The 14,547-nt window shown below is 40.8% G+C and overlaps 1 long non-coding RNA gene across 1 annotated transcript; it reads right to left on the reverse strand.

The window, feature by feature from the left end:
* Positions 1-5,079: 5,079 nt before the first annotated feature.
* On the reverse strand, positions 5,080-13,709 carry LOC133562328 (uncharacterized). Its single transcript, XR_009808881.1, has 3 exons — positions 9,321-13,709; positions 9,035-9,238; positions 5,080-8,867 (listed from the first exon to the last, which is right to left on the reverse strand). It is a non-coding gene; the product is annotated as an uncharacterized LOC133562328 (long non-coding RNA).
* Positions 13,710-14,547: the final 838 nt, after the last annotated feature.

Raw genomic sequence — 14,547 nt, forward strand, 5'->3', positions numbered from 1 at the left:
GGTGCTGTCAACTATACAGTATTAAAATATTATTAATCACACTTTTGAATTTGGACTGCACTAAATTGGCCCTAGTGTGTGAATGTTGTCTGTCTATCTGTGTTGGCCCTGCGATGAGGTGGCGACTTGTCCAGGGTGTACCCCGCCTTCCGCCCGATTGCATTTAAGAAAGGCACCAGTGCCCCTCGCGATCCCAAAGGGAATAAGCAGTAGAAAATGGATGGATGGATAAAAACATATTGTTGTACCGTATTTCTTTGAATTGCCGCAGGGCATATAGTATGCGCCTGCCTTGAATTACTACCGGGTCAAACCCGCTTCCCAAAAGAATTAGCGCATGCTTAGTATTACCGCCGGGTCAAACTCGTGACGTCACGAGTGACACTTCCCCTGTCATCATTTTTTAAATGGAGGAGGTTGATTTCAATACCGGTAATTTGAAATCGCATAAAGGCAAGAAGATTAAGAGCTATTCAGTAGGATTTAAGGTCCAAGCTTACATCACACTCAAATTTTTACTGCATACCTTTGGTAAGTGCCGGAGTGAGAACAGGTTTTAAAATAATTAGCGCATGCTTACTTTTACCTTTGGTAAGAGGTTTGAAATTAATTAGCGCCCCGGCAGCAATTCAAGGAAATAAGGTATGTGCATATTGGACACAGGAGGACTTTGAATGATATAATTTAAAGAGTGTTGTCAACTATACAGAATTAAAATCATATTTATCCATCCATCCATCTATTTTCTACCGCTTATTCCCTTTTGGGGTTGCGGGGGGCGCTGGCGCCTATCTCAGCTACAATTGGGCGGAAAGCGGGGTACACCCTGGACAAGTCGCCACCTCATCGCAGGGCCAACACAGATAGACAGACAACATTCACACTCACATTCACACACTAGGGCCAATTTAGTGTTGCCAATCAACCTATCCCCAGGTGCATGTCTTTGGAAGTGGGAGGAAGCCGGAGTACCCGGAGGGAACCCACGCATTCACGGGGAGAACATGCAAACTCCACACAGAAAGATCCCGAGCCTGGGGTTGAACCCAGGACTGCAGGACCTTCGTATTGTGAGGCAGACGCACTAACCCCTCTGCCAGCGTGAAGCCCATCATATTTATCACAATTTTGAATTTGGACTAATCAGGATTAGTCACAGTAATTAGAGTAGATTAGTTTATTTCAGGGGGACAATGCACTTTCATAAAACACATGACTACACATGGTTAAAAAAAAGCCAGATTTAGCCATCTGTAGTCCCCTGGCCACGATGTAAAAAAAGTCAGTAATATTACAATTTAAAAGAAAAGAACGAGAGGGATACTGTATGATAAAAAATTAAATACAACATCACAACATGAGGCTTCACGGTGGAAGAGGGGTTAGTGCGTCTGCCTCACAATATGAAGGTCCTGAGTAGTCAGGGTTCAATCCCAAGCTCGGGATCTTTCTGTGTGGAGTTTGCATGTTCTCCCCGGGACTGCGTGGGTTCCCTCCGGCTTCCTCCCACTTCAAAATCATGCACCTGGAGATAGGTTGATTGGCAACTCTAGATGGTCCTAGTGTGTGAATGTGAGTGTGAATGTTGTCTGTCTATCTGTGTTGGCCCTGTGATGGGCTGGCGACTTGTCCAGGGTGTACAATGCCTTCCGTCCAAATGCAGCTGAGCTAGGTTTAACCATCCCCCCTACAGCCCCAAGAGGGACAAGCGGTAAAAAATGGATGGATGGATGGACAACAAAACATTTATCTTAGCACCAAAACAAGCTCATCTTTTAGTGCTGGCAGCTGTAGGCGTTGATAAGACACATTTTTAATTGGTTTGTGGAGGCCTTGTAAGTTGTGAGCAGTTTAACCTCCTCGAGTACTGAGTTCCACACGTTTGCAATCCTTACTGACCAGGGCGACTTACTGACATTGCTTCTGCGCAGAGGAATATAACTGTCACCTCTGACAAGAGCCTCGAGTGACACGTTCACGGCTGTTGATTTGGCTGATGAACTCTGCCAGAAGATCTGGAGCCGATTCATGCAATTCTTTATAGGTCACTTTTAAGTCTGCAAATATGTGAAAACTGCCCCAGTTTAAAATACTCTATAGTAAAATACTCATTGCATGTTTAAAAATACCCCAACTTTTAGACACTAATGTATTATTGTAAGAATGTCAAACAGGAATATTGTTATAATGTTTGACTTGAATGCACCTTGTTAATTTGTTCACAGTTTTTATATATTTTTTAAGTACTTTCTCACTCATCTTTGCACTTACGTATATGACAGAGGTGTCGAACTAATTTTAGTTCGGGGGCCACATGGAGAAAAATCTACAAATGGGCCGGACAGGTAAAATCACGGCACGATAACTTAAAAATACAGACAACTTGAGATTGTTTTTATGGTTTAAAAATAGAACAAGCACATTCTGAAATTGCACACATTTTTAGACTTACATGTTGCGGTTAAAAGTAGTGAGTGAATTATATTTATATAGCGCTTTTTCTCTATTGACTCAAAGCGCTTTACATAGTGAAACCCAATATCTAAGTTGCATTCAAACCAGTGTGGGTGGCACTGGGAGCAGGTGGGTAAAGTGTCTTGCCCAAGGACACAACGGCAGTGACTAGGATGGCGGAAGCGGGAATCGAACCTGCAACCCTCCAGTTGCTGGCACGGCCGCTCTACCAACCGAGCTAAACCGCCCCACTAGTCCGTCTTTATTTCTCAATATTTATATTTTCTGAAAAAATTATTAACTCATTGATGTTCATTTTCAATTTATCAAGATAAAAAAATATGTCAAAATCAAATTAAAATGTGTAATTTATGTAGTTTGATCATTTTACTCGACTGATGTACTAACATCGCGTGGTTTATTTTGTACATATGTAGCATCATCTACAAAGATACAAATAATTGCTATTGCGACATCCTGTGGACACTTTTGGAACAGCGGTTTATTTCATTCAAAAATTTCAGATACATTTTTATACTCAGCAAACTCATCTCGCAGCCTGAATAAAACCTCTTCGCAGGCCTGATCCGGCCATAAGGCCGTTTGTTTGACACCCTTGAGTTAAGACTATGGTTAAGGTAAAGGACCATGCTCGCTCAAATAAATCACGTGATTAATCTGTGTTTATAAATGCAATATTTTTGTGATCAATCGTGAACTTAAATTTCAAACATCCCTAATTAAAAAAAAAAAAATCTTGATTAATCCAAAATATCCCATATTAAATCTGTGATTAATCTGATTTTAAAACAATAGTTTAACAGCTGTTAGTATAAATTTAATTCAACCAACTTCCCCAAACTTGTTTGATTCAAATTATAATCATACTCAACTTATTGAAGGCAAAAATCATTCTAAAATCTTTGAACATTCTCAAGTACTGTAAAAAAGGATCTCCATATACAACACTGGCCCAGTATTTACTTGGCATCAGATCAATGTAAAATATTTCTACTTAACATTAGAGGTCATGGTCGACCAAAATGTGGATACCAAGTGAACAACTGTGTTTATATTATCTACAAAAACATACAATGGTATGATTGATAGGTGAGTTTGCAGTATCACTGAAAGCTACTTAACATACTGGATCACTCCTGATAGAACCAGATCTGGATTCTGAAGCTCAACATAATTCACATCACTATCACACAATTTCCTAATTGTCTTTACACCATATATCAAACCTAACTTTATGACATTTTGCTCATCACTCACTCACTTCTCAGCAAGTAAACCTAAAGATGGTTTGTTTCATAATTGTGGTGGAGGCTCATAGGAGCGTGTTTTTAGTGGCCCAACAATGTATCAAGAACACCCTACGCCTCTAAAGGCATATTAGCCAACCCTACCGGATTTTCCGGAAGATTACCGAAATTCAGCGCCTCTCCCGAGACAAATTTTCTCCCGAAATTCTCCGGAAATTCAGGCGGAGCTGGAGGCCACGCCCCCTCCATCTCCATGCGGACCCAAGTGACGTGTCGACAGCCTGTTTTCACGTCCACTTTCCCACAATATAAACAAAGTGCCTGCCCAAAGACGTTATAACCGTAGAATGATCAAGGGCGAGTTCTTGGTTTCTTATGTGGGTTTATTGTTAGGCAGTCTCATTAACGTCCTACCAGCACGGCAACAACACACAACAACAGCAGTCACGTCTTCGTCTACCGTAAATCAGTTTGTCTGCCGTAAACAGCAATGTTGTGACACTCTTAAACATGACAATACTGCCATCTTCTGTGCATGCATATGTGACAATAACATCTACGGCTTTTAGAGCAGTGGTTCTCAACCTTTTTTCAGAGATTTAACCCCTGTGAACACTTTTTTTTAATTCAAGTACCCCCTAATCAGAGCAAAGCATTTTTTGGTTTAAAAGAAAAAAATATAAAGTAAAATACAGCACTATGTCATCAGTTTCTGATTTATTAAATTGTATAACAGTGCAAAATATTGCTCATTTGTAGTGGTCTATCTTGAACTATTTGGAAAAAAAGATGTAAAAATAACTAACAACTTGTTGAAAAATACAGTGAAGTGAAGTGAATTATATTTGTATAGCGCTTTTTCCTCAAGTGATTCAAAGCGCTTTACATAGTGAAACCCAATATCTAAGTTACAATTAAACCAGTGTGGGTGGCACTGGGAGCAGGTGGGTAAAGTGTCTTGCCCAAGGACACAACGGCATTGACTAGGATGGCGAAAGTGATTCAATTATAAAGATTTCTACACATACTGCGATGAGGTGGCGACTTGTCCAGGGTGTAACTCGCCTTCCGCCCGATTGTATCTGAGATAGGCACCAGCGCCCCCCGCAACCCCAAAGGGAATAAGCGGTAGAAAATAGATGGATGGATAGCTGTAAGTATACTCCTCCCCTCTTAACCACACCCTTAGCTTCAAACCCCCGACTGCGACCCCCATCTCCCGAAATCAGAGGTCTCAAGGTTGGCAAGTATGCCTAAAGTAAATCTGAAAGTGAAGTGTGAAGTGAATTATATTTATATAGCGCTTTTCTCTAGTGACTCAAAGCGGTTTACATAGTGAAACCCAATATCTAAGTTACATTTAAACCAGTGTGGGGGGCACTGGGAGCAGGTGGGTAAAGTGTCTTGCCCAAAGACACAACGGCAGTGACTAGGATGGCGGAAGCGGGAATCGAACCTGCAACCCTCAAGTTGCTGGCACGGCCACTCTACCAACCGAGCTATGCCGCCCCGAAAATTGGTAAACTCTTAAAAATGGTTAATACGCACTGTCACCTATACATAACGTTTTGTTTTTATCCTTTTTTGCAACAGTAAAGTTGATTTTAGTAGACAGACCTCAATGGAAACCCATGAAAAAAACATTGCACACATATTGCAACATCGCCTCCTATTGGCCATGTTGGGCCTAGACACACTGTCTCTGTCATGCAATTAGGTTACCAGCAGGTTTTCTTCCTTACAGACACCTGTGGCCTGTTGTTCCAAGGTGTGCCGCAGCCATGCTGCATTTGGCAGCGTAAAGCTCTGCGTCACTAACAAGCACTCGGCTCTCTAAAGCCTGATTATCCCATTTGCTTAACGCCCAGGCCCAAACAGGAGCTCCGCTGATGCACCGTCACACACGTCCTGCTCTGTGGTTTGTAGAAACCCTGCAGTTTAAGTAGCCAAATAGAAAAATGAGCACAAAGCGTGAGTGTTTACCCCTTACGGACTCATCACCTGTCACCACAATTCTTTGCTTGGTTCTACTCGCACTTTGCTTTCATGTGAGACAGTCAGGAGCATCACAAAAAAATTGATATCGATATTTCACATCTGGGAATGCACACAAAACCATTAATCAGCGATACAAGCGAGCGGAATGCAACTTATTCAATATGTTTTCCAGGTGTGGCGTGATGATGCTTGCTCCAAATCGAAGCCACTCCCGTGATTTCTAAGAGCAGTACATGTCAAATGGAAGTACTCATCCAAATCACAGATTAATACATTTGCTTTAGGTAGGCACCGACTGAAATGTATAAATGTAGTTTTGTCACCAACAGACAGGAAGTATTAGCAGGATATACAACGTTTCCCTATTGGGACATGCTGATGTCTTTCCCTGACATTTGACGGGATTGTAGCCGAAACTACACAGCTGCCGGTAGTATGGAATGTGGACAATATTTCCAAATACGATATGACGGTTTCCGGAGCGCACGGTGGCTTAGTGCTTAGCGTGTTAGCCTCAAAACACAGGTTCCAATGTCTGTTTGAACATCTTTTTTCCAAAGTACTCATACAAAACTCAAAACCAGTGAAGTTGGCGCGTTGTGTCAATGACAAAAACAGTATACATCCATCCATCCATTTTCTACCGTTTATTCCCTTTGGAGTGGCGCTGGTGCCTATCTCAGCTACAATCGGGCGGAAGGCATTGTACACCGTGGACAAGTCTCCACCTCACCGCAGGGCCAACACAGAAAGACAGACAACATTCACACACTCGGGCCAATTTAGTGTTGCCAATTAACCTATCCCCAGGTGCGTGTCTTTGGATGTGGGAGGAAGCCAGAGTACCCGAAAGGAACCAACGCATTCACTCAGAGGACATGCGAACTCCACACAGAAAGATCCCCAGCCCGGGATTGAACTCAGGACTGCTCAGGACTTTTGTATTGTGAGGCAGACGCACTAACCTCTCTTCCACCGGGAAGCCCACACAGAATACAATGATTTGCTAATCCTTTTCAACTTACATTCAATTGAATAGACTGCAAAGACAAGATATTTCATGTTTGAACTGAGAAATATAGTTTTTTTGCAAATAATTATTAACTTTGAATTTAATGGCAGCAAGACGTTGCAAAAAAGTTGGCGCAGGGGGGCATTTTTACCACTATGTTGCATGGGCTTTCCTTTTAACAACACTTTGTAAATGTTTGGGAACTGAGGAGACCAATTTTGGAAGTTTTTTAGGTGGAATTTCTTCCCATTCTTGCTTGATGTACAGCTTAAGTTGTTGAACAATCTCCTGTTATTTTAGGCTTCATTATGAATCACACATTTTCAATGGGAGACAGGTCTGGACTACAGGCATGCCAGTCTAGTCTCTTTCTACGAAGCCACGCTGTTGTAACATGTGCGGAATGCGGCTTGGCATTGTCTTGCTAAAATAAGCCGGGACATCCATAAAAAGACGTTGCTTGGATGACAACATATGTTGCTTCAAAACCTGTATGTACCTTTCAGCATTGATGGTGCCTTCACAGATGTGTAAGTTACCCATACCTTGGGTACTAATACACCCCCATACCATCACAGCTGCTGGCTTTTCAACTTTCCGCCTAAAACAGTCCAGATGGTTCTTTTTCTCTTTGGTCCGGAGTCCAGAGTTTCCAAAAATGTTTTTAAATGTGGACTCTTCAGACCACAGAACACTTTTCCACTTTGCATCAGTCCATCTTATATGAGCTCGGGCCCAGCCAAGCCGGCGGCGTTTGTTGACAAATGGGTTTCGCTTTGCATGGTAGAGTTTTAACTTTCACTTGCAGATGTAGCGACGAACTGTAGTTACTGACAGTGGTTTTATGAAGTGTTCCTGAACTCATGTGGTGATACCCTTTACACACTGATGTCACTTTTTGATGCAGTACCACCTGAAGAACCGAAGGTCCGTAATATCAACCCTAACGTGCGGCGGTTTCTGCGGATTCTCTGAACCTTTTGATGATGAAACCCCTAAATTCCTCGCAATAACTTGAGAAATGTTGTTCTTTAACTGTTGGACAATTTGCTCAGACATTTGTTCACAAAGTGGTGACCCTCGCCCCACCCTTGTTTGTGAATGCCTGAGCATTTCACGGAAGCAGCTTTCATACCCAATCATGGCACCCACCTGTTCCCAATTAGCCGGTTCCAAATAAGTGTTTGATGAGCGTTCCTCAACTTTCTTTTTTTTTTTTTGCCAGTTGTGCCAGCTTTTTTGAAACATGTTGCAGGCTTTATTCTAAATTAGCTAATTATTTACAGAACATAACGTTTCTCAGTTCAGACGTTGAGTGTATTGTCCTTACAGTGCATTCAATTAAATATAGGTTAAAAGGGACTTGCAAATCATTGTATTCTGTTTTTTATTCATGATTTACCCAACGTGCTAACTTCACAGGTTTTGCAGAAAACCCACTAAAGTATGGCTTCCTCCTACATTCTAAAAAACATGCATGTTCGGTTATTTGGAAACTCTGTGTGATTACGTGTCCTGTTTATTTTCACAAGGCCAACAACTATACTGAAAAAAAAAATGAACACAGCACTTGCGTTTGCTCCTATTTTACATGAGTTGAACTGACAGATCTTAAACATTTACTTAATACACAAAATACCTATTCTTATCAAAAAATGTTCATGAATCTGTCATGAGCACTTCTTATTTGCCAAAATAATCCATCCCAACTCACAAGCGTGGCATATCAAGATGCTGTTCAAACAGCATGATTATTGCATAGGTGTGCCTTAGGCCGCCCACAATAAAAAAAAAAGGCACGCTGAAATGTGCAGTTTTGCTTCAAAAGCAGTCAGTATCTGGTGTGACCACCGTTTGCCTCATTCAGTGCAACACATCTCCTTTGCATAGAGTTGATCAGGTTGTTGATTGTGGCCTGTGGAATGTTGGTCCACTCACCTTCAATTGCCATGCAAAGTTGCTGGATATTGTCAGGAACTAAAAAAACGCCGTTGCATACGTCGATCCACAGCATCCAAATAATGCTCAATGGATGACATGTCCGGTGAGTATGCTGGCCATTCAAGAACCGGGATGTTTTCAGCCTCCAGTAATTGTTTACAGATCCTTGCAACATGGGGGTGTGCATTGTCATGCTGCAACAGAAGGTGAAGGTCTTGGGTGAATGGCACAACAATCAATCAATCAATGGGCCTCAGGATCTTGTCACGGTATCTCTGCACATTCAGAATGCCATGAATAAAATACATTTGCATTCGATGTCCTTAACATATGCCTTCCCATAGCATAACCCCAACCTCACCTTGGGGCACTAGATTCACAACGTTGCCATCTGCAAACCACTCTCCCACATGACACCACACACGCTGTCGGCCATTTGCCCGTAACAGTGAAAATTGGGATTCATCCATGAAGAACACGTTTTTTTACAATGCCAGATGCCATCGAATGTGAGCGTTCACCCACTCAAGTCGGTTAAAACAACGTACTGCAGTCCAGTCGAGGCCTTGATGAGGACGACAAGCATGCAGATGAGTTTCGCTGACAGTTTCTCACAGTTTGTGAGGAAATTATTTGGTAATGCAAACCAATTGTTGCGACAGCTGCCCGGGTGGCTGGTCTCAGAAGATCATGGAGGTGCACCTGCTGGATGATCAAGTCCTGGGCTGGTGTGGTTACACCTGGTCTGCAGTTGTGAGACAAGTTGGTTGTACTGCTGAATTTACTGAAACGCATTTGGAGACGGCTTATGGCAGAAAAGTCAATCAAAATGCCTCAACGGGCTGTATAAACCACAACATCTTTGGCTCTGATCCCACATCAGGACAAGAAAGAACTCAACACAGTGGAACCAATGTGTAAACTTGGAAGGGACCGCAGAACTTCTATCTTTAAAAATTAATGGGTCCTTTTTTATTTATATGTACAAATTTATTAATATAAAATTGGCCCGTGCCCTTTGATTTTTTTGGTATACGTCCTAAGTAGAACAAGACTGGACACCTGTGATCTATAAAGTAATTAAAAATAGGTTTACTCATACAGAATCACTACTGATAACTAATCATCTTTGTGAAAAAAAAGAAGTTTGTTTGCTTCCTTTTGACAATGCGTTTGGCAGAAGAACCTATTCTGCTATTTAGATATGGAAGAATGATCCAATGGGCAGCACTAAGACATCTGATTTTTACTGTACTCTTAAGAGATGTGACCCAAAGTAAACATCTAATAACTGCATGTCAAATTTGATCAAAAACACTCAGAAATGGTTGCAAAGCGTCAAGGGCCCTACTAGAGGTGACAACTGTATGAGAAAACATGATTGAATGCATGACTTCAAGACAAAGCTCCACTCATTTATGTCCCTCTAGTCATCTTTCACAAAGATAACAGGAATTCCAGGAGGTTGACTTTAGTTCGTCCTGGCTTTCCATGAGCTCATCTCACTGCTAACTGAAATAATGTCATTCCCTTCCTGCTTTTCAATCAAAAAGCTTCAGGAAAAAAAATGTCTGCATATTAGTCGTGTCAAGAAAATGGTCTGTGTGTGCAAGGGCGTAGGGGAGACTTTGGAGAGAATAAGCTCCAGTAATCAATTCAACACAGAGGACTCCTTTATGTCAGTTGTTTGAGCCCAGTGGGGATGGTGTGTGCTGTGTTTGGTGTCATGTTATTCTTGCAGATTAAAGCTTAAAAGGTTACTGAGAGGATCATGTTTCGCAGTGAGATAAGGAGCATATCAGCCAGTCTGCCTTATTAGAAGGTCTTTAGACGCTCCCGGGCTGCACTTCCATGTACAGTGAAGGAGTTAAATGCTGCTAAAGCACTTAAAAATACTAATAGATGTGACAGACGTGCCTTAAATTTGGTGCATCAGGTTCGAGTCTGCTGTCAGCATGCATTCGCCAAATCCAAATCCAACCTCACCTGGAAATCAACTACTGAAAATGAACAATGACACAGACACACCTTCAATTCAATTCATACAGCAGACTACAATCCTGTCCCAAGAGCTATGACTGGTAACTTAACTCACATATTCACTAAAACTATACATAGATGACATGATATCTATCCAGTTAACCACAGAGCACATACAGACAACCAGGAACACTCAAGATTCAGTGAGCACTGAACCTACACGGTCTGCATGAGTCAGGCAAGTGAACCACTACATGATCTGTGACCTGAAATCAGCATATATTACCAGTAATTACTAATTAGTCAATAAATACAACTTTTATGTCAAAATTGACATGTAGCTACTTACAGATATATATGCACACAGTATAAAGAAGTTATTTGGGCCCCAGAGGTTACCTTGACAGAAGAAACCACCTGCATTGTCGGAAAATAATACCTACTGTATATCTGTACAGTTGTAATCAAAACTACAAATTACATTTGCAAAATGTACAGATTTTCAGTAGGTTACCAATTCAAGTAAATGGTGGGTGCAAGTAGTTTGTTGGTTCATTACAAACTACTGTTAGTTCATAAACTTATTCATTTATAGCTTTAAAAATATAGATTACAACGGGGCTTGAATAATGGGAGTGAAAAAATGCTGTGTTTAAACATAAAATTAATTGTCTAACTCGGTAAAGAAAACATGTTTTTAACGACCTAGCTTGAATTATATACGTACAAATGCAAATCTGCATTAGAAGCTGCCATGGCAGTGCCTAATTAAAACCAACAGACAGCGCATCAGATTTGTTTTCGAAAATATTTTTACAAAATAAAGATTCAAATGTGAACTCAAGTTTTGACATTTTAATTAGCTCAGTCATGTCGGGGAAAAAACAGAGCGACTGAGTCAGACAACCTACCAACACCAGCTCCACACGGTTCTTAGTGCAGAACTGCCAAAACAGAATTCAAACGACATTGGAATATTCTAAAAACTGTTCAAACTTTTATCACCTGAACAAACAACATACAATGTAAGGTTAAAAGAATAAATATTCTATGCCAAGGATTGTAGGAAACTGGAGAACCTGTCGTGTTCGAAGAAGGCTCTGAGACCTAGCATTTCACTAATTTTGTAGAAACAAGCAGTTTTGTAGATGCTGTAAGAGCACTGTACGCCACTGCTTAATTCTCAAACCCTGGAAAGAAGGAACATGTTCCGCACGACTCAGGGATGCGCATCTTTAAAGGCTAGGCACAATATTGGAATAAGTGAAGCATCCCTTCTATTCACCACAAAGCAAGGGTTAGCTGTATTTTCAGTTAACATGCTAACCTCCCTGTAAGAAAGTATTTTTACCGAGTACCTGAGGATTCTGCCCTGAGGCATGACAGACATGTTTTATACTGCTTGCAAATTGGAAGAAAAATGTCAGAAAAGTCAACCACAGTACAAGGCTTTTAAAGGCCTCAACAAAGCTTTTTGACACAGGGAACCGTCAAGCCTTCGGACTAATTCTGGGAAAGCTGCCCGGGAAAGTATATTTGTGCCCTGCAACTGCTGCATGACAACATGTCTACCACAGTACTCAATAGCAGTGGAGATGAAACAGAGCCTTTCAGGGTAGACACTGGAGTCACTACACCAAGACTATACATCGAACTCCAGAAGTGGAAATTATGTTCAAAACCATCAGGCAATGTCTCCACAACAGATTTGGGCCAAAAGGTTGAATCACCACCATATTTACACAATACGACCTCTTGAAAGAAGACCTACAGTGTTGATGAAATCAGTCAAACAACTGGGTCTAACTATCAACATGGAAAAGACTGAAGTACTTCACCAAATAGTAGCACCCAGGAATTGTCCCCTATTACTCGATTGGCATATGTGGACCAATAACCACACACACACACACACACGCTTATTGGGTGCTCAAACCGGCAGTAAGAGGAAGCCAAGTGCATACGTCATTAAACTCCAGAATAAACGTTCACGTTTCACTTAACAGTAAACGCCTGTCTAAACCTTTAATTATCTCTGGCAAGCTGCCAGCAGAATGACGGCCAAGGAGAGGTCGCGTAATCTTAAGCTAACTGGCTCCATGTCCACTAAACACTTTTAGGAGGTCAAGAGGAATCTACCTACATCCGCCTAAGACAAGGAAAATGAACTAAGCAGCCAGAAGAATTGAAGTTGCAAGTCAGGATGTTAACTACAGAGTGTATGAATAACTGCTAAGTTATCTTAAAGCTATGAAAAGGAATGCAACAGCGGTCCTATTCTTGATGATTAGTGTTACCATTTCTAACTGTATTTATAATAAAACCACACTTTGAAAAATGTTTACAGTGGTGCTGCTCATTTTCTGGAGAAGTAGCTCGTACACTAATCGCTAACTAGCTTACATGCAAGATTGAATACAAAGCACATGAAAAAATAGATTCACATCTGAATAGCAATTCTTAATTATTCAGATTATAAATACATTCATAATTTTCAAGAATCTATCTTTAATAATCAATTTTTAAGATGTTTTTTGGCCATCGTCCTGCTTACGTGCTGCACGTATACATCATACATCAGCAGCCAAGGAAAGTTTTGAAAAGGTTTTATATATTCAAAAAATATTGCGAAAATCGGTTGGACTCATATCGCGTATTGAGTCAGAATTGTTAGGGTAGACTAGATTTACGGTAAGTGTTGTGTAAATACTTTTATAGCACAATGAACAATAGTGTGATAATAATTGTGATAATTTTGGTCACAATAACCATGATGGTATAAAAATGTTCCTATCGTTACATTCTAAAAAAGTGGCAATATTAATGTCAGCCTGAAGTTCATTTAAATACATAAGCATTATTCAAAACCTCTATCAAAAGTGATATACGGCAAACAATGATAAAAAGGGAACGGCTCAGTTTGGAAACCTTCGAACTTGCTTTCTCTCAAAAATTACAATGAACAAATCTAAATAAGTGTACTTTAACTTAAGGTGAAGAACACTTACATAACAATGATCACAATTACCAACAGAAAAGTCCAAATAAAAATGGGACTACACAAATTATGTATGATTATCGCCAAGATATTTTGTAATCAAACAACTACAAAAGCATTCAAGCTTTAGACACACATGGTAGATTGATTGATTATTGGAAAAATGTCTCTAAGACTTTAAAGGATCTCTTAAACCATGAATTTTATTGTAATCTCCCAGATGTAATTGGTTCTTCGTTGGCCCACGCAATGTGCAAGTGGCCCTGTTTAGCCCTGTAGCTTCTGCAGAATCCTGGCAACAGCTTTTATTATTTGAGTTAGACTCCCTTTTCCATCCACTCATTTCCATTGTGTCCCCGATTGTATGGCTTTAGCATGAACGATATTTGAATTTGAGGAATTCAAAAGAGCCAGGCTGGATGAAAAATAGTGAGTTGGAGTTCAACCTGACCTTGGCACTATTAAATGCAGCGCAGGTAGGAAGTTATTTCAGCGTGTCTGGAACATCCCTCTCTGCCCCATAAATAATAAAGACGTTATCCCCACAGTTTGGAAGATTGCTATACAACTTTCCCATCTGGCTGGCAGGAAAGATGGCCAAGGGTCTGTCCTCCCCCATATCCCAAAGGACAGATTGTGTGCCCTGTCCTCTGTTAAACTCTCTGATATAAATGTGCACACCCTAACACTATAAAAGGTTAGTTACCTTTGAAGGCTGGACACCTTCTCTACTCCAGTTTATAAATAAATCATTCCAAGTTGGAGTGTGAGAACCACAGCTTTTTTTAACGTAATGCATATCTATTAAGACAGATGTGTCCAAACATCTTCCACTGAAGGGGACATGCAGAAAAGTTTAGGGATGCACTTTGACACATTTTGTCCATTAAAGATAC

Source organism: Nerophis ophidion, linkage group LG11, assembly GCF_033978795.1.
Source record: "Nerophis ophidion isolate RoL-2023_Sa linkage group LG11, RoL_Noph_v1.0, whole genome shotgun sequence".
Classification (NCBI taxonomy): Eukaryota; Metazoa; Chordata; class Actinopteri; order Syngnathiformes; family Syngnathidae; genus Nerophis; species Nerophis ophidion.